The sequence below is a fragment of the Hippocampus guttulatus genome, chromosome 13 (assembly GCF_054856545.1).
Source record: "Hippocampus guttulatus isolate MCC_2025c chromosome 13, RoL_Hgut_1.0, whole genome shotgun sequence".
NCBI lineage: Eukaryota > Metazoa > Chordata > Actinopteri > Syngnathiformes > Syngnathidae > Hippocampus > Hippocampus guttulatus.
The window spans coordinates 6,239,601-6,257,662 of record NC_141273.1 but is presented as its reverse complement, the minus strand read 5'-3'; the positions used below and the strand labels follow the sequence as shown (position 1 = coordinate 6,257,662).

Sequence of the window (18,062 nt, the reverse complement as noted above, 5' to 3'; positions counted from 1 at the left end):
AATCAGACAGTTTTTGTCATTGAATGTAACCTTGAAGAAAATTGGGAGCAGCAAGCTTGTGACACAGCAGCTTGGCAAGCAAAGCGCTCCCCTCGCCCCAGAACGCCACACAGCAATATCATGCAGTTTTCAAAATTGACAATACTGCAGTGATTTGGGGGGGGGGGGGGGGGGGGGGGGGGAGAAGCTTGCTATACCTTATTGGGCTCCAAGAAAGATAAAACAAAGTAGAAAATATAAAACATCATGTGTAATATGTTGGGCTGAAATGAATCCTTGAGTAATTCAGATACCTTGGTTTAAAAAAATATTGCACAATGAATTTTTTCTGCCTCGAGTAACCACTTATTTACGTGTACACCGTCAGAAAGAAGAAGTCAAGCTAACCACAGCAACACTTCTTCATGCTATACAAGACAGTCACATGCCAATGTGGTGAGAAGACCAATTTCAAAATAAACCTTACCTTGGTATATAATTACGCTGACACTAAATTGTACGGCGCCAGTTGCCAGCGTTAGCAGCTAGCAGCTAGCAGCGCTCAAGTGCCCCATACAGGTTGGCGAGAGCCGTCGGATTACTATTCAAAGGCATTTTCATAGACATAAATGACTGCACACTTTGATGCTGACAGCCTGAAATAATTGCCGTTCTTTTTTTAATGGTGGTGTGATTGGGATTTTCTGTTGAATATCAGAATATTAATAATATGAGAACGTTTATGAATGAGGCAACTGACAGCCGAAGTACGCACTCAAAAGGGTTAACAACGACCAGTTCGGTCCTTTCGCCTTTTAAGTTAAAGATGCTGTGAACTCGAAACCATGAGGTCATTTGTTATTACTGCTGAATGTTTACACAGTCGCACAGCTTTCTTCCTGTCAAATCGCAGACTGCAAGACCCGCCTCCGAGTACAGTACTTTCTCTCAAGTGAGCTCAGGAAGGAGCAGAGTACTTTACAACTTTGGGACACGGCCTGAAATTAAACTTGTGCAAAACCAGAACATTCATTCCTTTTGCAGAAAAACAACCAGATGGGAATACAAATGGTGGGCATCCGTGCTTGTTTTTTTTGTCATTTGAACCGCATCACGGTGACAACTGCCATTGAATGAATCACTCACGGAAAAGTCGACATGACTGTGTGGTGGAAACGGTTGGACCAAACAAAATCCCATTAATATGCTTGTTCGGGTCCTTTCAGTATAAATCTGGCTTCGCTGTACAAGTGATATTTGAAATTATGAAGGCCATTGATCGTCTTTGCCTGCCAGAAAACTCATTGAAGGCCTCGTAATCCGTTCAACACAACACACTTGTGATGTAAACTAAAGCACAAGTAGCCGATCACTTTGTTTGGACTCGGTGGAGTAATTGGCACATCCAAACACCTGTGCATATCAACAAGAGGCTCCACAAAAGCAACCGGACCACCCCTGCCACCTCTTAATCCAGGACATACAAAAGGGAGAGGGAGATAAAACAAGAGACCAGAAAATGCCTTACCTCTGCTGCACCGGCCTTTAATCTAAAAGCTCTTTGAAGAGATTGCAAAGACAAAATCTTGCTGCTGTTCTGTCATCTTAAAGTGGATTCTCCCCTTGAAGGCTTGTTGAGTCTTAAAGCAACAGACACCCGACTCACACACACACACGCACAACCACACGCGCACACTGGAAGACACGTGGAAACTCCCTCCCTGCTCTGAGGCAGAGGCGAATCACAGTCCTCCTGGGGTAACCCTGGGTAACGGAGCACAGGCAAGGAAAGCAGGAGAACAGGGCGAGAAAACTTCTCAACAGAAGCGGATTCTAAGAAAAAAAGAAAGAAGAGTGTTTTATAGCTTCCATCAATTAAGATCCGCCCCTCCTGCCAGTTGTTTTTCCTATACGGTGTAGAAAAGCCCTGCTTTTCCGTTGGCTTGGATTGGAGGAGGATGCATGACTGGCTGCAGCCAAGGCAATTTTCCACAGCCGTCTGAGACGACTGGGCGAGACAAGCAGGCGTGGAGTGGCTGCAGCGTTGCCTTACAGGCACTGGGGAGGGCGCGATGACTGGAGCCCTTGTCTGATCCGAAATCGCACAATAACCCCAGTAGGAGGCCAAGGTGGCCAGCGACTTGGCAGACAGAGTCTGTGTGTGGTTAGTCCACAGTGACAGGAAACAAAGTCTACAACACAGCTAAGCGACTTGATTCTTGGGGCCAAAACAGCAAATTGTCCCCCCAAAAAGGACTCTAAACATTCCCTCCAAGCGGAATTCGGGAGATGCTTTTGAAATGTTGTGACTAAGCCGTCCCCTAGCGGAGACGCGCTCGAGACCGCCAGTGGTTTAAAAACTCCACGCATGCCTCCATTTGTCTATGGCTCACATAACTGTGGTCGCATAATTGAGTTGGGCCAATTTAGATGGCCACAGCAGAGCACCAGCGGTGGGTGATGGTTTCTTCCCCAGCGCCAGACTGCTTGCTATGGCGGCTATCAACACTCTTGCGAGAGTCGGCTGGGTTAATCCACAGTTCATACAGTTCAGCTCATTATGTCATGTCACACACTTTGTTTTTTCATTTTATTTTGTTTGCATTGACAAGATAACTGGTCTTGACCACGTACCATAGGACAGACTTAGCTTGCGAGTGGAGGGGTGGCCTCATACACAGCGCTATTTGTTGAGTGGTAAACAGAATAAGGAATACAAAAGGTGACCGTGTAAAAATACAGAACCTGAAAGACTTTTTGTTTCTTGATTTTTCCCTTAGCTCCTCTTTAATTTATTGGCAGGTAAGACGATATGGCCTTGGTATAATGTCAGACCAAGTCATGCGAGAAATACAGTCATACCTCGGTTTTCGACCATAATCCCTTCCAGAAGGCTGTTCGAAAACCGATTTGTTCAAAAACCGAAACCCCGCTCTTTAAAAAAAAAAAAAAAACGTTTGCTCACAATGGAACGCTACACGAGGAAGCCTCACTTCCTCGTCTATCCGAAGAAGCGTCACATCCTCGTTTAAGGAAGGCGAGAGGAGTCAAGTGGCGCATTCAAGTACGCTCAGTTTGGTCGAGAAACGATTTTCGGTCGTAATCCGAGCCATAAAAAAATCGAAAATTTTGATCGAAAACCGATTTGGTCGAGAACAGAGACGTTCGAAAACCGAGGTTTGACTGTATTCATCTTTATCGTTCCAAATCATGGCAAGATTAATAGTACATTGTGGCATTGTTTGAGGAAAGTCTGAGGGTAACCCTGAGCTGCAAGGATATATTATCCTGCGTTTAAATGAACCTTTTTCGCAACACCTTTTCAAAATTATACACGAACCACGCCATATGAGCAGCTGGGCAATAGGCATCCGTCAGCCTGCTGCCTGACATGACAACATCAGGCCAAGCAGGACTCATCAGAACTCAACATTGTTCGACACGGAGGAGGAGTCTGGGTTGCTTTCAAAGCCCTTTGTCTGCTCAAAGGTTAGTGAACAACACACTTGGTGGCAGTAGGATGCATGAAAAGAGAAAGAAGGCCAAGAGCACCACTGCGATGGATATTCATTCAGAGCAGGTGCTCGAGCCGTTCTGCTCAGACAAAGGTTAAGATCCTCGATGAGGATCAATTACAAAATTCTGAAACGACTAGAAACAATTTCCCGGTAGGCAAACACAAAAGCGATGGCCAATTCCAAATGAAGAGCAATTGGCTTGCTCCAGACTGAATGACTGGGAATCATTTTCTTCTTTTTCAACGGATGAAGACCTCTTGCTGATAAACAGACAGGCATGTTTTGCAAACATCTTCGAGATACCCAGAATATTTCTTAGTATATCATTTTTATTGTGACATGAAACCGAGAATTTGAAACCATTATTCTGCCAAGAACAAAGAAAACACCGTCCTGTAGCCTGAGAATGCTAATTAGTTCATTTAAATTCAAAACAAGACATGCCTGCTCTTGTTCTTGATAGATTAGCGTGTTGCACTATTCGAGCCCGTAAAAGTCCATGTAAATTTGGAATTATGCCACATTTAGCCACAGATTACTTTCAATAATCCCTGTTTAATGAAAACAAAATCCCACTGGGGCGGGTGGGGAGTGATGCTCGTGGGACCTGGCCTGACAAATGGGAGGAGAGCTTGGCGAAGAAATATGGGAATTCATTCAGCATGCTAATACTTATCAGCTCCCCTTCAGACAATTTAGCTTGGGGCTGTACATGATCCGCCAAGTGGGACTGCCGTCAGAAATACTTTGGGAGGGGTGGGGGGAGACACGTGGGTATGGAGGCCATAAATTGAGCCTGATCGGTCTTGTTAGCAAACATAAATACTATGATAGACCCGCAAACAAGGACTCTAATCTCTGGAGTCTCCTGATGCTTCAGTGAATGATCGAGCATCAGAGGGGATGGAGGGGTAAGAACTGACGGAATTCACTGAAGAACAGGGTGCTGTGAATCAGGGTCAGAGGTCGAGTCTTTTGGTGGTAGGGTGAAACTCACTTAGCATTTTTTTTTTCTTTTTACCAACTGACCTCGATGATACATCACAATAGTTATGCTTGTCAAAATAAATCATGACAGCAACGTGCATTGATTGGTAAGTGTGTGCATTGTATTCATAGGATTTGCTCCAAGCTGACGTCAAGAGCAGAAAACTGCTGCAAAGTGGGCTGGTGCTTTGTTGAGAAGAGACTAAATGCCTTCCGGGGCGGTGTGCATCCATCCAGCTACTGACTCGTGCATGTGGTCTATAGATCTTCATTGATAAAGCAACAGAAAAAAAATGCTTTCAGACAGAGTGAAGTGAAAAGAATATTAGCTGTTATTCTCCCAGAGATGAATAATAAAGTAAAAAAAACATTTCATTCCCGACTCAATTTTGTGACTTTATTCCATTCATGTGGAACAGGAAAGCGCGCCGCTACTGGCATTGGGCTGAGGCTGCATGCACTTTGTGAGGATCATCTATTACACTGCAGTGTGAGCTAGAGCGATTAATAACATGCACTTACTCATTAGCAAAGCCACTATCGCGTTCTACCCTGAGACTTACTCCAAGTTCCCCAAGGATGATCCATCAAAGATCGGCGACCAGTGCAGCATAATGAGATTCACATGTTCCAACACCATCACCACAGGTTTCATAGCAACAATGGAATCATTGGGATTCGGGATAGCGGCGCGTGCATGAATGGTAATCCACGTTCACAGACAATGAAAAAGTCACACTTTACACTCAAAATATATTGAGGAATTGATAAACTGTTTTAGCAAAGCATAAAGCTTGGTTCAGTTCAGTATGCTGCAACATAAAACTGTAGTCCACTGCTAAGGCCGACATACTGTAAGACAATGGAAAAATTGAAAGGTGAAATTTACTGCTCGGTGGAAACGTGGCAAAACACAGGCTTTAATAAAAAGCGTGGAGAAATAAAGGAAGAATACACACGCAAGTGCGCATGAATTCATGGACTCAAATCGACCGTTTCAAGTGTCCAAGAGAGGAACTAACAAGCTATAAACTGTTTTTTTACAGCCAAAACGACACGTGGCTGTTGAATACCACAGCATCTGTGCTAGTCCGCCAAAAACTCTTTGTGGCTTTGTCCTCAAACAAACACACACAGACACATTAGCATTAATAATGCTAGACGATATCAGGAGGGTGACGGCGTTTGTGTATGAGATTATAGTTGATAGAACAGATACTGATTCATTCAGGAGCACTACAAAAAAAAAAAAAAAGGAAGCTTTTGTCAATCACCTGAACGACAAAAACCATAATTCTTTCAGACGTAGTTCAGGAGATGGCAGATGACTGACACGTGACGTGAAAATGCATTCATGTTGATCAAGCAATAGCGCTCCAGTTATGGGCTATTAAGGTCCAACGTGCGGATCAAAGTCGGGCCAAACACAGACTGGAAGAATCTACAGAGGGTCTGACTATGGCCATAAGCAAATGACCTGGAAAAACAAAGCCATGAAAATTAGAAGCTGAGTAACATCAGCATAGGAAAGTGGCAGGTCAGAGTGATTGTGGCTAGCTCAGCGCTTTCATCGGTCACATGTGCCAAAGACTTAAACAGCGACAGTGAAAGCCAAGATGACGTTGTGAGGCTATTATGGGGGTGGGGATGTTCAACAGTCTGGAACTGCCTGCTTGCTTTGCTCACCATGGTCAATGTCACAGTAGCAAAGAGGTTGCTGCTCATTAGCCTTTAGGGACCATTACCACACTGGTGGGTTGAAATAAGTGTACAGTCACTGTCAAGTGGCTGCACTGACCTCAACTAAGCTTTTGAAATGAACAATAACGTCAAAACATGTCAAAATTCACAGATTAATCGAAAACTAATTGACTGATGATCAAACAAATCAACAACTACTTTTAGAATCAAGTAAACAGCAAGGGCCATTGCTTAAGTTGTCCAAGCGCTCTGATTTCAGCCTCACAACAGTCATTTTCTGATTTCTTTGGTTCTTCACAAAGGAGACTGATTAACGTTCACCAAGTATTTAAATTTTTTTAAATATTATATTTATCAATATAAAAATATTCATAAAAATAAACTGCAAATTTCCCCAGTGTGGGACAATTAAATGGTTATCTTATCTTAAGAAAACACATTTTGTACAGGGGTGAAAATTTAAGGGTTGGCCAACTACAGCTGATTTATTTCAGCCCCCTCGTCCACCTTCATGAAATGAATGCAGAGAGTAGTAGACGCAATTTCATGTTTTCTTCTGTTCAATGGACCAGCCATGATATGCAAATTGCCACTCGTGCAGCAATTGGTGTCCTTTGACATGTGAGCCAAAATGCAGAGGTTTAGGACATTTCTGCAATATGGTGCGAATCCAACTCCGAACCTTATCAAAAGACAGGAGATGCCAAATGGCTTTTAAATGGATTTTTACATCTTGAATGTAAAGATTCATCTTCTGAGGGCATGTCACTCTCGTGAGACAACTCGACATGGAGCGAGAGGACGATGTTAGCACTGGTACAGCCAGACAGGTGGCTGGCTGGCTGGCTAAACCTAAACCAGAACTTTATGCAAATAGCAGCACGGCCTGGACTGTTACATAAAAATTCCTCAGGTGAGACAACATCTTGGCTGACATGGGATCAAGCATGTGTGTTTCCCACAGCAATTAAACATAACGCACTTACTGCAGCCTCTAATAAGGAAGTGCCCTATTTAAAGAGTACAACTCATAGCCATGATCGGAAAATCCTCACATGAAGTAGCCATCCTCTGACTGCTCAACAGCTTCCTACTGGAGGAGAGGAACTAATAATCCTGAACCTAATTGGGATCAAAGATTGGTGAATGCCCAAATCACTAAACGCTTTGCTCAAATAGTCACTTCTGTGATTAAATAATGTGGCTTTATTGCGCCTTCAAGAAGACGTGGACATAAAATATACGGTGTGAGTTATCAAGTCTGTCAACAAGAGGTTTACAACCCAGATAAGGCAGAAATGTGAGCAGCCTGGCATTCTGAAGCTGCTACAACTGGCGAGACAGCTGGGTGTGAGACACACTGTAATTTTACTCCACTTTGGGCCACCGTGGACGTATGAGTCAACATGTTGCAGGAGGTCTGAATTCAAGACCTTGCCAAATCAAACCTAATTTGACTCATCTCTACAAAGAGGGACCCATTGTTTGGTCTACTTTGATTTCATTCATGTCACATAGGCACTGCTTGATAAAATATGCATCTCTTACATTTACAGAGATGAAACAAAGCCTGCGACGAGACTTTGGAAACATAAATGCCACATTTGTGGTCTAAACTAGCGCGGTAAAGCATACGTGCCAGTGTATTGGTAGCCTGAACGTGTGGTGTTTGTCCAAAGGTCGATTAATCCGTCTTTCCGACAAGAGGAAACACGTTTGAATTTCAACATTTTACAGCTCAGTCTGAAAGCAGTCGGAACGGCTGGAGTTAAGATTCAATTTCACTGTGGTAATTATCACGAGAAAATTAGCTGGCAGCCGCTATCAGCTCTAATCCGGAGCAGGTGTTCCACAAATCTGCGTTGTGTTTAACCACCAGCGTTAAAATAAACAAAGCAACAAAGGCTTTTCTCACCAAAACCAGTTTTTCGACCGCAACATGAAGAGATAACTCTTTGCCAAACAATCCCATTGAGTCACTTCGCCGGGGCTTGGTCACGAAGGATTGTGGTCAATACATACTGATAACACAGCAACAAGCTTTTTTTCGTGCATGACTTGTCTCAGCTAAGTGCCGCAAACTGCGCCCACCATATGTGCAACACTGCTACAGATGCGATTAAATGAAGGTCTATGCCAAACGTGTTATAATCCCATCCATACAGAGAGGGACCAGAATGTCAATAAGAGTCTTGGTCGTCATCTACACGAGACGGGCAAAAACAAGGATGGGGTCTTAAAAACCATACCTTTTGCGACACTAATAAATTACTGACCACCCTTGAATTCTTAATCAGTTAAATAAATTCCAGAAGCGATTGAATTAGTGGTCGGGGGGCAGATGTGGCTGCCTGGTGATGTCCCATAGGACCCAGTTGGTGGGATTGGACAGGCAGATGCGCTACCGGCAGGGGTCATGAGAGGTCAAGCTGTTCCATTATGAGAGGACAAGGGTGGTATTTATTCACTGCCTTCCCCTCCTAAAAGGGGGAGGGCTAAGAAGGGAAAAGAGATGGATACTTAACCCTTGAGGCGGACGGCCGATTACAAACCATCCTCTGTTCTTCTCATCTCCTGGTGGGCATGCAACACAACCAGAAAGATTCAAGGATGCGTTCATGCTTGAAAACGGGCGAGGTAGAAAGTTGCTGGACAAAGTCCAACATTTGTACGTTATCCGACTCCACGATGATCCAAAGTGCTGCTATAAATACTCCGAGCAGGCAAGAGGAGGAGGTACGAATACATGCAACACTTGCAAAACAATTACGATCATGGCAGAAAACAGTGTGAGGCTGCATGAAATTGGTTGTAATGTGCACCCCTGCATTAAAGACAAGATTTTCAACTTTGGGTATTTTTATGCTGCGTATGCATTTTGGCTCCGGGCCTCCAGTGGCAGGCCAAAGCATATTGCATGGCTTGCTAGGAGCCACAGAGAAAAGCGTGTGGATGAAAAAAGATCAGAAAGAAGAAAGGATGCCGTCCAGATGATTAAAATGCACCTTTATTTCAAGAAGGATTAAAAAAAAAAATTTTAAAGCAGCAAACATTTGAAGACAAACCCTTTCCCCTTTTAGCACTGACAAATGCCACTTGGGCTACACTACACAAACAAAAAAAAAAGGCGCACATGATGAGGGAGCGTGAAAGCTCGATCATTAGTTATCAAACTTCCGCGGGTAAACTCGACCTCTCATCGGAAAGCAATCAGAAGAAGGGAAAATCCAGCGAGAGCAACAATACGCAAGGCCATTAATAAAACATGACTGCCTAAGTACAGCTTTCACGTGGCTCCTTGAACCACAACAACCGTCTCAGCTGACAGGAAAACCCAGATCCTGGCACGTCTCTACGTTGTTATTAGTTGAAGACTACGCGCACCAAGTGTGGACGTGTGTGTGTGTGCCCTAAAACAATGTTATTAGTGCACAGGAAGGCAAGCTCAAGTTTCCAAGTGGAGTTGAGGCGCAGACCACTATTTGCCGGAGCCTTGCAGTAGCACAACAAAATTATTCCAGAGGAGCAAAAGAACAGGCAAGAAACTCAATAGAAAATATGAGTTGTTCAAATTATTTTATTTTAGAATTTTTGGGTGATTAAGAACTTCAATCACAATGCTTTCCAAAAGGCAAAAAAAAAAAGATTTCCTCATTATAACCGAGACACAGACGCCCACCATGCGCCGCCAAGTGATAAAAATACAGTACATGCAGTGCACAAAATAAATAAAAACTGCAAAGCAAATCGTGATCACAATTTTGAGGAAAAAAAAAAGACAAAAGAAAAAAAAAACCAATATTGCAATTATCATTTTCCATACTTGTTCAGCCTTGTTGTTCCTTCCTAGCGATGCACATGCTTGCGCAGCCTCTGGAGAGGCAGGCAGTCCTCGGTGGCCAGGCAGCGGTCTAGCCCGGGGCTAATGGCAGATGAATTTTGGCCTCATGTCCACGCCCGCCTTATTTCAGCAGGCCATTGGCGCATGAATGGGCAACCAAGATGCATCACGGGCAGCCACAGCAGCATGATTTACCGCTATGCTAGGCTGGATCCTCCTTTTTTTTTCCTTCTTCTAAGTATCTGCTAATCTTCCCCGAGACCGGGGTTATCCCGCCCAGAGGCCACAGTGCTTGGGTTAAAGGTTTTTGCTTGTGTTTGTTTCTTTATCTGTCGGAAAATTTTCAGTGGCCAAATTGTTGGTGCGTCGCTTCTGTTTGACTGTTTCTAATGAACGGCCTCTGCGACCCATTTGCAGTAAGCCTTCCTTGGCACCCAAATTACCACTGACACATTCCTACCCTGAAAAGCAGATAAAAGATTGGCATTGTTACAGCTCCGACATCCATGGCTGCTCTCCTTAATGGCCCTCCCGTGATCTGTACATTTGTCTGTAAACTAAAATGCAAACGCATAGTAAATTCGTGCAAAACAACTTCCGACGGCTAATTTCTTCACCACTTCAAAAGCACTACAAATGTTTGACTTTTCGCCACCTTTTGAAATCTGTAATTTGGTTCATTTTCACAATTGACCATTATCTGGATATTCACTGACTTTATGATGTTTCTATTACATAATGGACGTGACTAATAGTTGAAGCAAAAATGTCCTATTCAGTTTGTTTTTCTTTTAATAAGAACTAGGATGTTAAAGTTGTTTTTTGTTTTGGGGTTTTTTTTGGGGGGGGGGCGGGGAGTCCTATGGGTTAATGCTGGCAAAAGAGAGTGTCACATCATTTCCTTTTCCGATGGAACGCTTTCCAAGAGCGCCACAGCAGCCCTTATTCATCCACATACAGTGATTTCCCCAAATACGCACGCACGCCAGTTGTTCGACTGATTTTGCACATCCCTTGCAGTTATGAGTCATGTGTTCCACTCTTACCACACAGAGTCAGTCTAAACTGTAGACACTTGGAAACATCTGGAAAAGCCACCAACTATTTTTCCCATCCTCTAGCTCCTCACTTCAATGCTAAACAGACAGATGGACAAATTGGCGATTTTATTGAATTAATGCAAATTATCCCTGAAAAAAGAAACCAAATTAGTTGTGCTTGGAAAGGCGCAACGGGACCACGGCAGATGAAACAAAGCAGCTCGCTCTCTGGGCTGCAGGACCTTTAATAACATTAGCACAGAGATGCCGGCAAATTAGAAGTCAACTTCTCCAATGACCGTTGAATGTCAAGTGCCAGAAATAGCCTGTTCGCATCGCCCGCAAACACAGCATACATGCATGTGTGTTTGGTATTTACAAAAGCTTGAAGAAATGGTTGTTGTCCATCTCTTTAATAATTAATTACAAAGTGAGCTATGGCCTGCAGGTTTGAACCCAATTTAATACTGTGAGTTTTTATTCAGTATAGGAATGTTCTTCTCATATAACGTTCAATGAATTTCATGCTAAGCCATGCAGGTACAGTGAGGGCGACGGGTCTCCCCCCCCCCGCTCCCTTGGGCAAATGGCGCACCCCTTTCGTTGAAGCAGCTCTTATACAATAGCGGAGGAGAGATCGTGTCTTGGCAGCGCCAGTGGAATACTGGAGCGAGATGTTTCTGTTGGATAAGAAACCTTGTGTACCATTTGGGCATCATGTAAGGCAGCAGAGGCCCCGTGGGCCATACACAGCCTGAAAGAGAATTTCATCAGGCGCGCAAATGCAATTCAATAAAAACAAATTCAAGCTCAGAGGAATTGTTTCATGATTGCATCACTTTTTTTTTAGGCATTTAGTACGGCTGTCAGGACCACTTTAGGTCCCATTCCCCGATAAAAGGCAAGGTGCCCATGAGATGCGTATTGTCGCCATTTTCCCCTTTGGCAACTGCAAAAACAGATGACAGACGAGTGTTCTTATCGTAACATTTTTGCAATGAGCGAACATCCTCTTCCGTCTGACAGCTGAGGCCTGACGGCCAAACAAGGCCTGCTGATTGTATCGCTTCAGGAAACACGATCTTTGGTTACATTCACCTTTTTTTTTTTTTTTTTTTACGGAAAGAGTTAATTGAGCATGTTTAGAGAGTCAATATGGGATAGCCAGGGACCAGAATGTGTTGACACTGGCCAGGTGCCAAACGACTGAACCAACAGGGCAAAGCTTGGGGAGTGAGAAATCAAGAAAAGAGATTATCTGGCTTGGATATCAAGCCACCTCCTGCTCAAGTGGCGAGAGGGCTGGACTGAGAGACGAGTGTTAATGAGGCTCCTCAACACAATACTGAAACAACTGCTGCCATAGGCTCTCCGAAGAACTTTGGCTCTGTCACAAATGAGAACATGCTGTCCTGTCAACTCGAGCATGCTATCGAGCAGGCAGACGAAGCAAATAAGCACAGCAAGGCACGAAATTTGTGTGAGCTCACAACTAACCAGCTGGTGTATTATTTAAAAAATAAAATAAAAAGGACGAAATACCACACAAATTGATGGTAGTATTTCTCCTTTCATTATTTCCCATTTCTTTGCAAATAATTACTGGAAGTCTGATTGTCAAGTGAGCCAGATGCGCGAGAAGATGGTCAAGGAAATTGTATAATTTGGCCGGTGGTAATCGAGATAAACATTATTAAGCCTGGCTGGAGGTCTGCATGTTATGGAGCAACATTGAGCAGAATTGTTTGTTGTTAGGCTTTTCCCTCCACCATAGCCAAACTGAACAACAACAGGAAAATAAATCATTTACTTAATCAGGAGACACACCTAAACTGAATGGTTTGCCATGTGCTCCGCCCCTCCAAAAAAGAATTTTCTGGTTACAGTAATTATGCAAACATGAAGATATTAACTGCTTGCCCTTGGTGGAAGCTATTCTGTGGGATGTAACATATTGGCTGATTTTTCTTTCAGCAAGTAGAGAGAGAGGGGGGGGGGGGGGGGGGGGGGTCCAGCATTAGCTTTCTGCTCCCTTCACAATCACTCTCCGACCAGTCCAGAGTAAATCCACCCTCCATATTATGTCCGGTGAAACAAGCAACACGTCTTTGCTGTGACCCTGAACAGAATCATCCGCAGAGTAACTAGACGGATGGCTCATAGACGGCCAAAATACCATCATTCATGCCGAGAGGTAAAAATATTGACTGAGGTGAACGTGGAACGTGCGCTTCCTAGTTTTTATTTTGAAGATGGAAAGTCAATCTATCCATCTCCACCCAAGTGAAGAGCAGGTGGGACACGGTGCGGTAAATGTGAATTTGCACCATCCATCATGCAGGAACAATACAGGACACACGGCGCCAAGTGAAACCGTCCGAGCGAGCACTTTAGCCGTCGCACCAGCTGCGTTTGCCTTTCCAATAGGGATGGTAAGTGACGCCTGATGGCGATCGGACCAAAGTAAGGATCAATCATGATTTTTGTGAGCGGGTGCATAGCCATTTCCATGTAAACACGATTACCACCAGTTTACCATATAGAACGTGCAAACATGTTTCTTGGAAAAGCTATCAGACACACAGATGCGCTTCAGAATAACTCACTTCAACAATGTTCTCATCAATGTCAACATATCAACCTCCCATGTGTGCGTCAATACACCAGGATTTGTTCCGCTTCCCATATAGTCATTAATTTCCATTAATCATACCCATAATTGTTTCTTCGTGAACACAGATTTTCTTGGAACACACATGGGCACTACGTTTTAAGTATATTTTCTTCAGACTGTTTTTTTTTTTTTTTTACTGTCAAGAGAAAAGTCTCCTACCTTACTGGCAGATTTTTCTCTTGCCCAGAAAACAGTATTGTCCAAAGAAAATTAAAACCCGTCTAAAAAAAAAGAAGACACAAAGCCCATACACTATGACTTCAGCACTCAGATGTTATCATTTAATTAAGCCTGTTTATTATTTTGGCTGCAGTTAGCTGTTGTGTTTTTGTGTATTGCATTATCCAGAGAGGCGTTTCTATTCTCTATTTTGGCAAGCTTATTAGGAGCAGCCCCCAGTATGATGCGGTACACTTCTTTGCAACTACAAACTGCAAACACAAGAATGACTTGATACATTTCTACCTCTATTCAATCACCACTCTTTATCATCTTAATAAGTCAGATTTGATTTGAGATATAGAGCTTGGACTGGATCGAATCAGAGGCCTCGGGTGCACCTCACTGCAAAGAACGACTTACGCTCCAATTTTTTCCACCTGCATCAACTCCAACCATCCTTTTAATCCTGCACCTTGTGACAAATGGTTCAAGCGGCCGCCCTCTTTCAGTCTTCATTTTCTTCGCACAACTGACAGACTGTCCTCTTTTTTTTTTTTTTTTTTTTGCAGGTGACCCTGAAGGTGTGCTTTAATCTCCCCCCAAAGGCTTGAGGCTGTTAAAAGAGCACGATTGGGCACACCTTGTTCGGCTGGATCAGACCTTGCTCCACCACTGAGCTTGGACAGGTTCCTGTTTGTCCAGCAGCAAATACCCAAAGTGTGGCTTGACTAAGTAAATCCTCTTGAGTGTGGGTCCACAAACTCAGCTGCAAGAGAAACTTTTAAATCATGTTTCAGAGCCACTCAATTATTATCAAACAAAATAGGAAGCCTATTTCTTTCCTGACAATAAAAGCCATTCAGACAGAACTATCGGGGTTGCGTTAACTCGGGTCAAAGCCAGTTTATGTGTCTTTTAGGTGACCTTCACTTGCTAAATAACAAGTCGTGGGCCAAGATGCTGTCAGCAACAGCCTCTAGTTAAGGTTCTTTTTATAGCAACCTCTCCAGATGCTGCTGCATGAACACAAGACAAATAGAATCCAAACCACAGCAGTAGAAAATAGAAACACACGAGTCAACGTCACACTGGGCCTCACTCGACCGTGTACACTACAAAAAGAACCTGGAAGCCATAAAAGGACAATGAATTGTAAACATTTAGTCCAAACTAATTCAAGTTAAATCAGTCTGGAAGATGTGTGCGCTACCTCCACCTTAAAGGACACCATGTGACAGCAAGCACAGATGTTAGCCATGCCTGATAAGTCACATGCACACCTTGCCATATATGGAGAAAAATGCAGAGGGGAGAAGACAAGAAACATCAGTGACTTCAGAATTAACGGCGGCTCAAACTTCCTAATAGGCTGCAGAAGGGTTGGAACAATTTCCCCTAAAAAATACTGCCGGCCACACAAACCATCAAAAGAGAAGATCCCCCCCCCCCCCCCTCATCTTCCATTAGCCTGCAGCACCATGCATAATTCACACTAAATGAACTGACATCAACAACAAGAGTAATGTGCATAAGGGAAGTTAATGTGGTAATGATGTCACTGCTTGAAATGTCCATGACCACCCACGAAGAAAGATGGCCGACATTAAGGCTCTATATTATTTTATTTTTTTTGTTGGTGCGTGTCACGAGTGAGTATATTTGACAGCAGACCTCCTCCTCCTGTCACAAAAACAGAACGACCAGAAGCATCACATGCTTTCCACTAGAAGGAAATTACGGGTCACACTCAATCGCCGTCACAAGGAAAAATGAAATAATACAAACATCATGTTCCGTGTGGTGGATAACATTTCCTCGCCTCAAAAATGTGAACCGCATAGACAGAAATAAGAACACAGTGCCACAACTTCTGACCCACCGAGTTTAGTTTCCACAGTGAAAACAGAGAGCACACGCACGGACACAAACACACAAGAAATTCAACAATTATGGGAGTCGATTACGATTTCTTTAAGGTCCATTAACCAGGCAGAACCAATGAGGCTGGTCTCTCCTAACCGACATTGTTACTGCGGTGTTTGTGCCGGCGCAGTCCAATTCCAGTGCAAATGAGGTAAACGCTAAACAGTATTTCCCACAACTTCAATGCCTCATAAACCGATCACTAATGATGCTAATTAGGACATAAATATCCCAAAAGAGTGAATCAGCACACACTATTGGATGGTGTCCAAAGAGAACCTTCAAAGCGATTACCCACAACCATTAGGCAGTGCTTTTATTTGTATATCCTCTTAGCCACGGGTGATTCAAAATACAGAATTGTCACAGCTGTTTGTTGTCAAGGCGAAAAGAGCCAAAAGGCAGGCCTTCCTGGCTCTATTTGCTCTGGTCAGGCCCGGAACTTCAAGGGGGGGGGGGGGGGGGGGGGGATGCCCTTTTGTTGGCTCTGTATGAGCCTTGAGAGCTTTTTGCAAGCAGCCCACAGCCAAACAACAATAGAGGCCAACGACATCACATTCTAATACGAGTGGCCATGTCCTGTGATTGAGTGTAAGGGCCAAAGCTCCCATAAACCAGACAGGAAGAGACTGACATCACTATGAGGTAAATGGTCATGATCTCCAGTGCTAATATTTAAATACACATTACATCCACCCACCCATTCCTTTTCCGTCATGTTCGTCGTTGTTTTTGTCACGGGTGAGCAGCAGCCTATCCCAGTTGAATTTGGGCAACGGCTTCCACCCTGGAGTGGTCTGCAGTCACTCACAGGGTACATACTGTATAAATAAATAACAATTTAAAACTTATATGCACCTACGGGAAATGAGTATTTGAGGGATTTTTTTAAAGGGTGTGCCACGCATGCAGTGGAAGAACATAATCTCCACACAGGAAGATAAGAACCCCAAATTTAAGAGGGAGATAGATCAAAGCATTCGACCACCATGCTGCACTACACATTACATGGACTTTAATTTAAGATAAGAAAAACTTTTATTAGTCTCACAATGGAGAAATTCCCAATTCACAGCAGCAAAGTTATGAAAGGAAGAAGTAGAAGAACAAAATATGGGAGCCCCAGTAAGGGCAGCCGCAGCACTATCTTGAAGTCAAAATAACAAAATAATACAACACATAAGACACAGACAGTCGTGCAATCTTAACCACTTTTTTTGCATCCTCTTTGTTGTATGAAGCAGTTATAGATGAAAGAGGAGAGGATCAAAGTGGCCTTTCACCGGTGGACCAGGGACGTCATGCTGAAAATGTGCACACGTATCTCCTGTCCCACGAGCCCCTTTAATTGCGATATTAAGTGCCCCTTTTTGTGCAAAATTCCAAGCATATTTAAATGAATAGATTGTATCGTAGTATGAGCAAAGTGTAAGCACAGACACAAAGTTAGAGCGACTATCAATAAAAGTTTGTTTCAGCTGTGTCGACCGTTGCAAATTGAGCCTGCGCTGAGACACTTGTTGATCAAACATGACGGTCAATAACGTTTTGTCGAGCAATGCAGCAGTTATAAAATATAGAAAACCACTCCCTAATATTAGAAAAACATTAGATGAGTATTAGTACTGCAACGTTAGACGATGTGTTCATTAAATTGCATCGAACGACGCGAAATCAGTTGCACACTCACCGTTTAGTGTTTCCTCCGCTCACGCAGTGTAAACCTCCTCACAGCGACTAAAAGCTTTTTGTACTTAGAAGTAACGAAAACAAAAACAGCGTGTAAACTCGCTATGTTACTTCCACGGGTCGATCGTGTTGCTGGTTCCAGACAGGACAAAAAGCCCGGAGCCTGAGTTGACTCCTCCCAGATTTTTTTTTTTTGTGGGGGGGGGGGGGCTGCTCCTGCCGCGGACGGCTTTGGAGAGGGGGCAAGGCCCAGCTACTCGCTTCTTTCCTACTTTTAATATTCATGAAAACACGCGTGTTCAACACACGAATTCAATCTGTTTACATTCATGTTAATGACTGTCAGTCTACCACTTATATGACACAGCATGAAAACATCAGCCTAAATTAAAAATACACGCCGCTTCCTGTGGTGTCACATTCAAAAAAGACAATTAATTACGTTTTATTAAAATATACGAAGTAAAGTATATAATATTATATTACCAAAATGTGCTTATCTTTACTCATGCCCGCTTCAACCTCTGAAAATATTAGAATGATTGCCC

The 18,062-nt window shown here is 43.4% G+C and overlaps 1 protein-coding gene across 2 annotated transcripts in view; it reads right to left on the bottom strand.

Moving 5' to 3' along the window:
* tiam2a (TIAM Rac1 associated GEF 2a) overlaps positions 1–17,643 on the bottom strand; it is a 66,986-nt gene extending 49,343 nt beyond the window's left edge. For both annotated transcript variants that reach the window (XM_086128090.1, XM_086128091.1), the window contains exon 1: positions 17,516–17,643. The gene's annotated coding sequence lies outside the window, so the exon portion shown is untranslated. The remainder of the gene's footprint in view (positions 1–17,515) is intronic.
* Positions 17,644–18,062: the final 419 nt, after the last annotated feature.